Genomic DNA, 13,372 nt, shown 5'->3' with positions numbered 1-13,372 from the left:
GACCACTGGCGACAACATCGATGTACTGTGGAGACCTCACGCCCCACGTGTTGAGCAATTCGGCGGTACGTCCACCCGGCCTCCCGCATGCCCGCTATACGCCCTCGCTCAAAGTCCGTCAACTGTACATACGGTTCACGTCCACGCTGTCGCGGCATGCTACCAGTGTTAAAGACTGCGATGGAGCTCCGTATGCCACGGCAAACTGGCTGACACTGACGGCGGCGGTGCACAAATGCTGCGCAGCTAGCGCCATTCGACGGCCAACACCGCGGTTCCTGGTGTGTCCGCTGTGCCGTGCGTGTGATCATTGCTTGTACAGCCCTCTTGCAGTGTCCGGAGCAAGTATGGTGGGTCTGACACACCGGTGTCAATGTGTTCTTTTTTCCATTTCCAGGAGTGTATAATATGCAACAACTTAACTTGGCAAGTTACAAATATAACAGCTATTATATAACGTGTCATAGTTCGATATGATTATCTTGACGGGTGTTAATCAGTTGATGATTTATATTGCTGGAACTTCGTCTTTATTCCTGTATTTGTTGACTCTCTACTCAGGGTTTGTGTAGGTAACTAAACTGTTGTCTTGGTTGTGCCCTAACTATTCAAATTAGGAGAAACTGGTGTTTTACATCATCTCTCGTCGTTTTCTTCGTCCCCTTGTATGTCCGAAGAATATGCACAGGCAAACTTGTGCTCACGATAAGTTGTACAGGTCTAAACGCACCCGTAGAGATGCAGCAACCGTACGCAGTACTAATAACATTGCCTCGCTCGTATCATTCGTCAGAAACACTATCAGTTACAATGCGTTACACAACATAGCCAGCCACTACCGCAGCGGACAGTTCTTCCTAATATAAAGTAACTCTGAACGAGGCTTCGTTATGCAATCACAGACTTCTGAGCATCTGCTAAAGCGATGTAGATTCTCCTTTTGTCTTCCGCACTTAAGTAGTCCAACGCAGTGTGGCTGGCTAACGCAAGAAGCAGGCTTGCGGCATATGGCGCTGCATGCAAAGCGATTTTACTGCCGATTCGTGGGTGGGGAAGTATCGCGTGACTGGATGCGCAGCTCCATGAAGTCCCACAAGTGCTCAGCTGGATTTGCATGTGTGCAGTTTGATGCCACTCGGAATAAAACAAAGGTCAGATGTTGCAAATCTTGACGTGGCAACGAAAAGTTTCATCTAACGGAGGACAGAATTTGGCGTCCTGTCGACATCGATCAGCATTCACTCTGATTTCTGGTCCTTCTCTAAAGAACCAACCTGGAACACGCTTGAAGCATTCAGTGAACCCAAGGAAAATCTAAAACAGGAAGATTGGGGCAAGAACTTACACAGAGGCTTTTTCAGAATGTTACTAAAGTTAACTTCGGCGCACTCCTGGCATAATGCGGATTTTCATGGTTTTCTTTTCTGTGCACCTTGTTGCACACCGTATAAACCAAGGAAGGATCTGTGTAAATTACACGGTCGGAAATCTTCGGACACCCACTGTTCATTCCAAAGAGGCAACTGATAGCGCCTTGCACTCGTTGCTACTATTCCAGCTTTTAAGCGATGGAGACTTCCCACTGCTCTTCGATACAACAATAGTGGCGTTTGCTCCCATTTCTCCAGAACTTTGACAAACCGTCGTTGTTAGGTTTTGAAATGAATTCACCTCGCACGCAACCGATGCTTTAGTTCAACTCAGGAATAATCTGCGAAGTTCTGAAGGGGATTCTGTTCAGGTTAATGCAGTAAACCCGCCAGACTGCCTTCGATCCTTGGCTTGTGGACAGCAGCGTTGTCATATTGTCAAAAATCCAGTTCCAAGCCTTTATCGCAGTGAGAGAAGTATCCTGTAGTCTGCGTTCATTTTACAGTCAAACGAAATATAGTACGACGCCAATTCTGGGAAAAATAACTCCAGGACATAACAACATATGTACATATTCCAGGCCACTGATGATGCCTTGCAGAAAATAAAGGCGAAAGGCGTATGGCACTAAAATTGTGTTTTATTCAGTTGCTGTCAGACGGTCCATAAGTAAAATTTATTAATATACCCTAGCAAAAACTTTTATTTAAAAACGAAAAATTTTAACACTGCTGCTATAGATCATTGATACTTCCATTTTTTACTGGATTATTAGTGAAAACAGGAAAACACGTTTTATAACCAAGAGCAAACAAATATCGAAAAATTACGGTTATTCATAACAAAAACACGGCTCCATACAATAATATTCCACCTCCTCACGGATGAATGACATTGTTTACACCGCCACGGGTAGGCAATCGGCGGTCCGTATCCGGCCCACGTTTGGTTTCAATCTGGCCCGCGGAAGAAATTAGCGGGAGCGAGCGAGGCGATCGAATTGTACTTCGTCCGGGATTTATTCGCGATCAGTCGTCAAAAGTATTTTTGGACAAATATTTAAAATATGCCTGTTATTAGTGTCTGTGGACGTTAACACCATAAATTTCAAACACTCGAATGACCGGCCCGTGGCCAAAAGCCACACAGTTATTCCAAATTTCTTGTCGACAAGAAATGCCAATCTCATTGCCGTATTTTATTTTCTATTCTTTCTCGTATTAACAGTACGTATTAAATAAGTAGTTATTGTCTGTTGTGGAGGTATAGGAACACTGTAATCATTGAAACTAAAGATAATTTGTAATGAATTAGCCAGTTGCTTTTATGGGCTTTTATTTTTCCATGATGACATTTCAAGATGCCTGGTATCCCATCTTCAGACGTTTTCATTTATTTATGTGTCATGAACACTGTTTCTTTACTAATGGCAACGCAGAATTTAGCAACGGAAGTTTTTTAATAAAGTAACATTGTTAAATATGCGTAAATAAGAGGGACGATGCAACACTTTTTTTTCTCGGCCTTCGGTTGAAAAAATGACAACGTGGAATATTCCCACCTCTAGCCCCTATAGTTTCGTGAAGTTCCGGTAGATTGCAGCGCTATACGTTGCCTTCAAAATGGCGTCTGTAATGGAGGTGCGTTCCAAGCAGAAAGCTGTCATTCTTTCGGCAGGAAAGCAAAGCATCGCAGATATTCATAGGCGCTTGTGGAATGCCTACGGAGACCTGGCAGTGAACAAAAGCACGATGAGTCGTTGGGCGACTAGTCCGTCAACATCGCAACAAGGTCGCAGAAAACCTGTCCGATCTCCCGCGTGCTAGCCGGCCGCATATAGCTGTCGTTCCTGCAGTGTTGAAATGAGCCGACACTCACATTCTAGGTGATTGACGGATTAGAATCAGGCACCCCGCTGCTTAACTGGACGACTCTGTTAATATTGCTGACACACTCGTCCATTAATTGGGGCACTTAAAGATGTGTGCCCGCAGGGTTCCTCGCCGCCTAGCAGAACACCATTCAGAGCAACGAAGGACCATCAGTGCGAAATTTCTTGCTTATTACGAGCCTGATCGTGACAATTTTTTGTCGAACATCGTCACAGTCGATGAAACATGGGTTCATCATTTCTAACCGGAGAAAACGGCAATCCGTGGATTGGCGCCACACCACATCTTCTCCAAAGAAAATGTTCAAAGCCACAATCTCATCCAGTAAAAGTCATAGCGACAGTCTTCTGGGACTTTGAAGGCGTTATTCTGTTTGATGTCCTCCCCTATGGTGCGACGATCAACGCTGAAGTGTATTGTGCTGCCCTAAGGAAATTGAAGAAACGACTTCAGCGTGTTCGTCGCTCAAAAGTGCAAACAAACTTCCCCTTCTCCATGACAGTGCAAGGCCTCACACAAGTTTGTGCATCCGAGAGGAGCTAACAAACTTCGTTGACAGTTCTTCCTCATCCACCCTACAGCCCAGAAATCGCACCTTCCGGCTTCCATACGTTTGACCCAATGAAGGACGCACTCCGTGGGAAGCAGTACGTGAATGATGGGGAAGTTACTGATGCAGCAAGACGTTGGTCCGATGTCGACCACTAGATTAGTACCATGCGGACATACACACATCAAAAAATGTTTTGCATTACCTCGGTTCCGAGAGAAGCTGTACAGAAAATTGGAATAGAGATCAACATAAACATCATTTCCGCTCTTTTTATTGCTCATAAAAACCGCACATTGCACGTTGTACCACCATACAGCGAGATCTTCAGAGGTGGTGGTCCAGATTGCTGCACACACCGGCACCTCTAATACCCAGTAGCACGTCCTCTTGCACTTATGCATGCCTGCATTCGTCATGGCATACTGTCCACAAGTTCCACAAGGCACTTTTGGTCCAGATTGTCCCACTCCTCAACGGCGATTCAGCGTAGATCCCTCAGAGTGTTTGGTGGGTCACGTCGTCCATAAACAGCCCTTTTCAATCTATCCCAGGCATGTTCGATAGGGTTCATGTCTGGAGAACATGCTGGCTACTCTAGTCGAGCGATGTCGTTATCCTGAAGGAGGTCATTCACAAGATGTGCACGATGGGCCCCACATAATGCCACCCCAAAACAGCAGGGAACCTCCACCTTGATGCACTCGATGGACAGTGTGTCTAAGGCGTTCAGCCTGACCAGGTTGCCTCCAAATACGTCTCCGACGATTGTCTGGTTGAAGGCATATGCGACACTCATCGGTGAAGAGAACGTGATGCCAATCCTGAGCGGTCCATTCGGCATTGTTGTTGGGCCCATCTGTACCGCGCTGCATGGTGTTTTGGTTGCAAAGGTGGGCGTCGCCATGGACGTCGGGAGTGAAGTTGCGAATCATGCAGCCTATTGCGCACAGTTTGAGTCGTAACACGACGTCCTGTGGCTGCACGAAAAGCGTTATTCAACATAGTGGCGTTGCTGGCAGGGTTTCTGCGAACCATAATCCGTAGGTAGCGGCCATCCACTGTAGCAGTAGCCCTTGGGCGGCCTGAGCGAGGCATGTTATCGACAGTTTCTATCTCTCTGTATCTTCTCCATATCCGAACATCGCTTTGGTTCATTCCGAGACGCCTGGACACTTCCCCTGTTGAAAGCCCTTCCTGGCACAAAGTAACAATGCGGACGCTATCGAACCGCGGAATTGACCGTCTAGGCATGATTGAACTAGAGACAAAACGAGCCGTGTAGCTCTTTCCTGGTAGAATGACTGGAACTGATCTGGTGTCGGACCCCCTCCGTCTAATAGGCGCTGCTCATGCATGGTTGTTTACATCTTTGGGCGGGTTTAGTGTCATCTCGGAACAGTCAAATGGACTGTGTCTGTGATGCAATATCCACTGTCAATGTATCCACTGGCAACATCCATCTCCAGGAGTTCTGGGAACCGGGGTGAGGTAAAACTTTTTTTGATATGTGTACATGCTCTCCCAGTAAGGTGGCGTAAGGCCTTCGCATTGAACGGAGATTACGCTGCAGACTAAAGAGTGAGGGATAATATGCTGTATTGGAATCCTGAATAAAACCAACATGCTTTCAGACAAAGACGTGTTGCATTACTTATTGAACGCCCCTCGTAAATGTAACCTTCTGAAGATGGTTTGAATATAAAAGGAACGTGCTCTCAATAACGTACGTTTTGAGGCATAAGTTGCTAGCGCAGCGTGTCGCGAAAGGGTGCCATTCACATTGGTGCGCTATCCGATAAACATTAACGTCATGGATGTTTCAGTTTTGACTTTATGCGCTAGGAACGCTGCTGTCGCGTCACGTGACGGGGCGGCCGCAATATAAGTAAGCATGTGAATCAAGCCCACAGATCACATCCCTCCCCTTCCTCACGAACCTTATGATTTCCACTGGGAGTGCGAACCCTTAAACCAGAAGCTGCGCGGGAGGGAAATCGTCAGGCGTGGAGATCTGGAGCTCATAAACAAGCACCCGATCTTCACGGATGAGGACTGGAAATACATGACTGAGGAAGCAGTCAAGTATATCCGGACACAGACGCCGCCAGTGGACTACTCCCGCCTGAAGAAAATAGAATTCGGGCAGCCAGGAAGCAGTAAGAAGAAGAAGAAGAAGAACAAGAAGCCGCCGGAATCAGCCGGCAGATAAGCTGCTGCATCCACAGAAACCAGAGGACAGACCAACACGCGAAGAAAAACCATTCCAAACCGAGAGGACTTCAGGAGGAACAGCTCAAAACAGCTTAAACTCCGCTACCTCGGGCCAAGGCAGGCCCGTCATTATAGTGAGTGAGTGAATAAGCCCACAGATCACCAAAAGTTGCCCATGCCGCCGTCTACCGCAAGACGCAGACCGACGCTACGCAAAATCTCCTGTGACCATTATTAATAAATACGCGACTTAGTATTGTAGATGTCAATGTCGTAATCAGATATGTTTCAGCCACGACACACACCATTGTATCAAAAGTACCTGAAAACCTGTTAGTGCCCCTTAAGATCGAGTGTCCACCCTTCGCCATTACGAGCGCTTGAGCTCTTCTGGACATAATTTCAATGAGTTATCTGAATGCATGTTGAGGAAAGGCAGTCCGTTCTTGTTCAAGAGCCGAAATCAGATAAAACAGTGATGTTGGGTGCTGAGATCTCGAGCGAAGTCGACTTTCTAACTCATTCTAAAGCTGTTGCATTGGGTTCGGATTGGGACTCCATGGAGGCCAGTCCAGTTTCAGGAATATTACTGTCTACAAACCATTACCTCACAGATGCTGTTTTATGATAGGGTGCACTTTCATGCTGATATAGTCATAGTCTCCAAACTGTTCCTCTACTATACACAGTATATAATACTGTAAAATATGTTCCCATCCTTCCGCATTTATCTTTTTCTTAAGCGCAGTAAGGAGACCACACCCTAACCACGAAAAACACCCAAAAAACTTTAACGCCGCCTCCTCCGTACTTCACTCTTGGCACCGCACTTGACGGCGACTAAAGTTCTCCAGGCATTCGCCAAACCCAGACCCTTCCATCGGATTTCCACTGGGTTTAGCGCGACTCGTCACTCAAAATCACTCGTTCCCCTTCATCCACTGTCCACTGGTGTTGCTCTTTACACCACCTAAAGCATCGCTTCGCACAGACCACACAAATTTGTGGCTTACGAGGAGTTGCTCGACCACTGTACCCTATTCTTTTTAACTCCCTACGTATAGTGGCTGTGCTAGCTATAAATTCACGAGTGATTCCTTCCGCTGATTTCTTGCGATTTTTATACAATCACCCTCCGCGATGCTCGTTGGTCTCTGTCCGTCAGTAAATGAGGTCTTGGTATAACCGTGGTTGTTTCTATGTCCTTCCATTTCACAGTCACATCACCAACAGTCGACTTGGGCAGCTTTAGTAGGGTTGAAATGTTCCTGATGAATTTGTTACTAAGTGACACCCAATGACCAGTCCACGTTCGAAGTCACCGAGCTCTATTGACGGACCCATTCTGCTGTTACTGCCTCTCTACTGACAACACGATACTCCCCGTCTCCATTTATATTGGCGGGTCTGCCACTCGTGACATCCAGTGGTAGATTCAGAATTACATAAAGGTCCCCGAATACTTTTGTCAGACAGTGTATGCATTTACATAATTTAAAGTTTCTTTTGCATACTTGGAATTGTAACATATTCTTTAGCTTTTATAAACCAAGTGATGTGAAGATGAAAAAGTAACTACCTAATTGTGATTATTTTTGGAAGTATGTGTGAAAAATATTATTTCACAATTGTGTCTTCATGAATATGCAGTGTAACGATTGCTTACTGCGTAAAGAAAAAAAAAAGGATTGGAATGGTGAAGATTAAGGAAAGCGCTAAACGAATAATATATTTGATGTGAGACAGAATGGCAACATTCATTTTAAATGAGTGTTTTTAAACATCTATTATTTTGAGATGAAGGTTAACTGATAAAGTCTCACGTGATTAGCCATGAATATGAAGACGAAGAGTGTGAAAAACTGTATTAAAGGTTATCTTGGAATGACAGTGCAAAATCCAGAGCTCCAGTGTAACTATTAGTGAGCTCCATGAGCGCTCTATTAAGCATAATCGTTGATTGTCTGATCAATGCTGACATCGACAACTATGACACGACGCGATTAATATAAAATTCTAACAAGAAGTTATTATCATACGTTAGCGCCCCTAGTCTAATTAAGAAGACAAACCTGAAAACTAATAAATATAAATAAGTAATGGGGTACACGTAGCTTTGAGCAATACCACTTCACAGCAAACATGTCTGCATCGCCGTAACCTTTCTGAACATATATACCGCGGGATAAATATCTCTGTGTAACACAGACCGCTTTCAGAGTGGTGTCAGGAGCCTTTTGTTTCTGCTATCCTTTGTACGTGCATCAGGAAAACAAAATGATTGACAGTTGGGGTTGAAAATGGATGCTGGCAGTTCGACGTTAGCCACGCGCACTATATGGCTCCTGCCGTAGCACCAGCTGTGAGGTTCACTTCTGACGAGTTCACACGCTCCCGTTACTCAGGCAGTGTAGTGTTTGCTCTACATTGCCGTTAATACCCTATTGACTTCTCCGCTCACTTCTGCTACAGCTAGGTGAGAATGTTGTTGTTGTGGTCTTCAGTCCTGAGACTGGTTTGATACAGCTCTCCATGCTACTCTATCCTGTGCAAGCTTCTTCATCTCCCAGTACCTACTGCAACCTACATCCTTCTGAATCTGCTTTGTGTGTTCATCTCTTGGTCTCCCTCTACCATTTTTACCCTCCAATACTAAATTGGTGATCCCTTTATGCCTCAGAACGTGTCATACCAACCGATCCGTTCTTTTAGTCAGGTTGTGCCATAAATCCATCTTCTCCCCAATTGTACTCAGCACCTCCTAACTAGTTACGTGATCTACCCACCTAGTCTTCAGCATTCTTCTGTAGCATCACATTTCGAAAGCTTCTATTCTCTTCTTGTCTAAACTATTTATCGTCCATGTTTCGCTTCCATACGCTAACTCCATAGTTATACACTGAAGCGCCAAAGAAACTAGCACAGGCATTCGTATTCAAATACAAAGATAAGTAAACAGGCAGAATACGGCGCTGCGCTAGGCGACGCCTATATAAGACAAGTGTCTGACGCAGTTGTTAGATCGGTTTCTGCAGCTACAATGGCAGGTTATCAAGATTTAAGTGAATCTGAACGTGGTGTTATAGTCGGCGCACGAACTATGGGACACAGCATCTCCAAGGTAGCGATAAAGTGGGGATTTTCCCGAACGACCAGGAATCCGGTATAACATCAAATCTCCATATCGCTGCGGCCGGAAAAAGATCCGGCAAGAACGGGACCAACGACGACTGAAGAGAATCGTTCAACATGACAGAAGTGCAACCCTTCCGCAAATTGCTGCAGATTTCAATGCTGGGCCATCAACAAATGTCAGCGTGCGAACCATTCAGCAAAACATCATCGATATGGGCTTTCGAAGCCGAAGGCCCACTCGTGTACCCTTGATGACTGCACGACACAAAGCTTTACGCCTCGATGGGGCCTGTCAGCATCGACGTTGGACTGTTAATGACTGGAAGCATGTTGCCAGGTCGGACGAGTCTCGTTTCAGATTGTACCGAGCAGATGGTCTGTACGAATATGGAGACAACCTCATGAATCCATGGAACCTTGCATGTCATCTGGGGACTGTTCAAGATGGTGGGGACTCCACAATGATGTGGGGCGGGTGCAGTTGGAGTGATATGGGACCCCTGGTACCATTAGATACGACTGTGACAGGTGACACGTAAGCATCCTCTCTGATCACCTACATCCATTCAGGTCCATTGAGCATTCCGGCGGACTTGGGCAGCTCCATCAGGCCAGTGCGACATTCCACACGTCCAGAATTGCTACAGAGTGGCTGCAGGAACACTTTTCTGAGTTTAAACGCTTCCGCTGGCCACCAGTTTCTTCAGACATGAACATTATTGAGCATATCTGGAATGCTTTGCAAGTGCTGTTCTAAAGAGATCTCTACCCCGTTGTATTCTTACGAATTTATGGACAGCCCTGCAGGATTCATTTTGTCAGTTCCCTCCAGCACTACTTCAGACGTTAGTGAGTCCATGTCACGTCGTGTTGCGGCTCTTCTGCGTGCTGGCGAGGGCCCTACACGATATCAGGGATGTGTACCTGTTTCTTTGGCTCTTCAATGTACATACTCTATGCTTGGAATAATGTGCACTGTTTTTGCGATACTCGTATGAACGTACCGATAAATAAATGATCATTTTGTCACGATCCTTTATTATATCTACGGTAGTGGCATTAATTTTTGACACTTTGTTGAAATGTTCATTCACCTTGACATCACGAATGTAAGCAACTTTTGGTATACTAAATAAATAAATTATACTTTTATTTTTTATGATGTATCCTACTGAATATTTATCAATTTTAGAGAATTACTGAACGCAGTTTTCCGAAATTCCTTCACCAGGGAAGACAAATGGAATATTCCAGAATTTGAAACACGAACAGCTGCTAGCATGAGTTTCTTAGAAGTAGATACCTTAGGGGTTGTGAAGCAATTCAAATCGCTTGATACGGGCAAGTCTTCAGGTCCAGATTGTATACCGATTAGGTTCCTTTCAGATTACGCTGACACAATAGCTCCCTACTTAGCACTCATATACAACTGCTCGCTCACCGATAGATCTGTACCTACAGATTGGAAAATTGCGCAGGTCGCACCAGTGTTTAAGAAGGGTAGTAGGAGTAATCCATCGAACTACAGACCTATATCATTGACGTCAGTTTGCAGTAGAGTTTTGGAGCATATACTGTATTCAAACATTATGAATCACCTCGAAGGGAACGATCTATTGATACGTAATCAGCATCGTTTCAGAAAACATCGTTCTTGTGCAACGCAGCTAGCTCTTTATTCGCATGAAGTAATGGCCGTTATCGACAGGGGATCTCAAGTTGATTCCGTATTTCTAGATTTCCGGAAAGCTTTTGACACCGTTCCTCACAAGCGACTTCTAATCAAGCTGCGGGCCTATGGGGTATCGTCTCAGTTGTGCGACTGGATTCGTGATTTCCTGTCAGGAAGGTCGCAGTTCGTGGTGTAAGACGGCAAATCATCGAGTAAAACTGAAGTGATATCAGGTGTTCCCCAGCGAAGCGTCCTGGGACCTCTGCTGTTCCTGATCTATATAAATGACCTGGGTGACAATCTGAGCAGCTCTCTTAGGTTGTTCGCAGATGATGCTGTAATTTACCGTCTAGTAAGGTCATCCGAAGACCAGTATCAGTTGCAAAGCGATTTAGAAAAGATTGCTGTATGGTGTGGCAGGTGGCAGTTGACGCTAAATAACGAAAAGTGTGAGGTGATCCACATGAGTTCCAACAGAAATCCGTTGGAATTCGATTACTCGATAAATAGTACAATTCTCAAGGCTGTCAATTCAACTGTCCCTGGTGTTAAAATTACGAACAACTTCAGTTGGAAAGACCACATAGATAATATTGTGGGGAAGGCGAGCCAAAGGTTGCGTTTCATAGGCAGGACACTTAGAAGATGCAACAAGTCCACTAAAGAGACAGCTTACACTACACTCGTTTGTCCTCTGTTAGAATATTGCTGCGCGGTGTGGGATCCTTACCAGGTGGGATTGACGGAGGACATCGAAAGGGTGCAAAAAAGGGCAGCTCGTTTTGTATTATCACGTAGTAGGGGAGAGAGAGTGGCAGATATGATACACGAATTGGGATGGAAGTCATTAAAGCAAAGACGTTTTTCGTCGCGGCGAGATCTACTTACGAAATTTCAGTCACCAACTTTCTCTTCCGAATGCGAAAATATTTTGTTGAGCCCAACCTACATAGGTAGGAATGATCATCAAAATAAAATAAGAGAAATCAAAGCTCGAACAGAAAGGTTTAGGTGTTCGTTTTTCCCGCGCGCTGTTCGGGAGTGGAATGGTAGAGAGATAGTATGATTGTGGTTCGATGAACCCTCTGCCAAGCACTTAAATGTGAATTGCAGAGTAGTCATGTAGATGTAGATGTGATGATAAACTTCTCGGTTTTAACTACTTGTGCAGCTGTTCGTAATTCTTATGTTCAGACAAATCAACAATGGAAGCGTGTCATTATTGATTTAGGCAATGGTAAAAAGTGTTCTGATCACTGTTGTAACTCCAATAGTAGCAAAACATTGTTGTAGTTGAAGCGTAAAATTTCTTTACTGTAAGCTGAGTTGAGACGAATGACTGAAAAGATATCTCCTTTACTTAAACGTGCTGACTGACCACCAAATAAACTCAGTGAAGAACAGTATACACATGTAGCAATAGCAAAAAGGTTGAGTGAAGGTGCTATGAAGTCGGGTGTGAGGAAAGCTTGCAACTGGTGTGAAGAAACTGGTTGACCAATCAAGACTGCCATTAAATCTGCCGTCTTCCTTTGCAAGATCGCTGGCGTACCGCGAAAGACAAACTCCATCTTGAAGACTTCAACGGTTGAAGTTTCTGATCGAACCGTCAGACGGAAACTTTGAGAAGATGATTGCGAGCTCCAAGGAAGAAACCTTATCTCAACAAAATGCAGAGGCAGAAACACATGGAATTGACACAAGCAGACTGGGCTAGAGTCATCTCGGGTGAAGAGTCTAAGATGAGCATCTTTGGAAGTGATAAAGTATTGTTCGTCGTCGACCAGACCACCACCGCCACTATGAAGCATCCCATCAGTGTCATGGTGTGGGATAGGATGGCAAATCATGGCAATGGACATCTGGCAGTGGCACAGGGCAACATTACTGCAAAAAAGTGCCAAGACAAAGCGTTGGATTAAAATCATGGTTTCACGACGGAATCACAGTAACATGAGGGAGCTCCTAGAGGCCGTCGTCAATTCGTGGTTCAGAGTGGTCCAACTGGACGATCTTCGACACTTGAGGACACGATGCCGCAGACAGTTGAGGCAGTGATTAAATCTAAAGAATATCTCACAAAACACTAACAAGGGGAGGCCGCCAATTGTGAAATTCAGATTCGATTCATACTGCGCATAATAACAGCTCATGGGCAGACGTGTAATGTGGCAAAGCACCAAGATGCACTTCTCAGCCGTTGTCGAGAAAATAGACAGTTAAGAGAAACCGTTGCGGTAAAATACTCTGTACGATTAATAATTTCATACAACGTAGTGGCGCAGCGGTAAGCGCTCGGGTTCGTAATCCGAAGGTCGCCGGATCGAATCTCGCGCCATCCAACTTTTTTTTATTATTTGTTTTTTGTAATACAAATGTATACACACACACACACACACACACACACACACACACACACACACACACAAAAGGCTGTCCAGGTAACCCGACACGACATGAACGAGGTAACGCAATCGTATACGGCACAATATTCAATCACGATGTCTGGACGAGTCTTGCCTCTTGTTTTCGTATGCC

General features: G+C 45.0%; 1 protein-coding gene across 1 annotated transcript in view; it reads right to left on the bottom strand.

Moving 5' to 3' along the window:
• The window catches only part of LOC126088610 (cytosolic purine 5'-nucleotidase), a 486,141-nt gene that overhangs the window by 422,801 nt on the left and 49,968 nt on the right, over nucleotides 1-13,372 (bottom strand). The window lies entirely within an intron of this gene.

This window comes from Schistocerca cancellata, chromosome 1 (genome assembly GCF_023864275.1).
Source record: "Schistocerca cancellata isolate TAMUIC-IGC-003103 chromosome 1, iqSchCanc2.1, whole genome shotgun sequence".
NCBI lineage: Eukaryota > Metazoa > Arthropoda > Insecta > Orthoptera > Acrididae > Schistocerca > Schistocerca cancellata.
The sequence above is the reverse complement of the archived record's forward strand: the minus strand, read 5'-3'. Positions and strand labels throughout refer to the sequence as shown.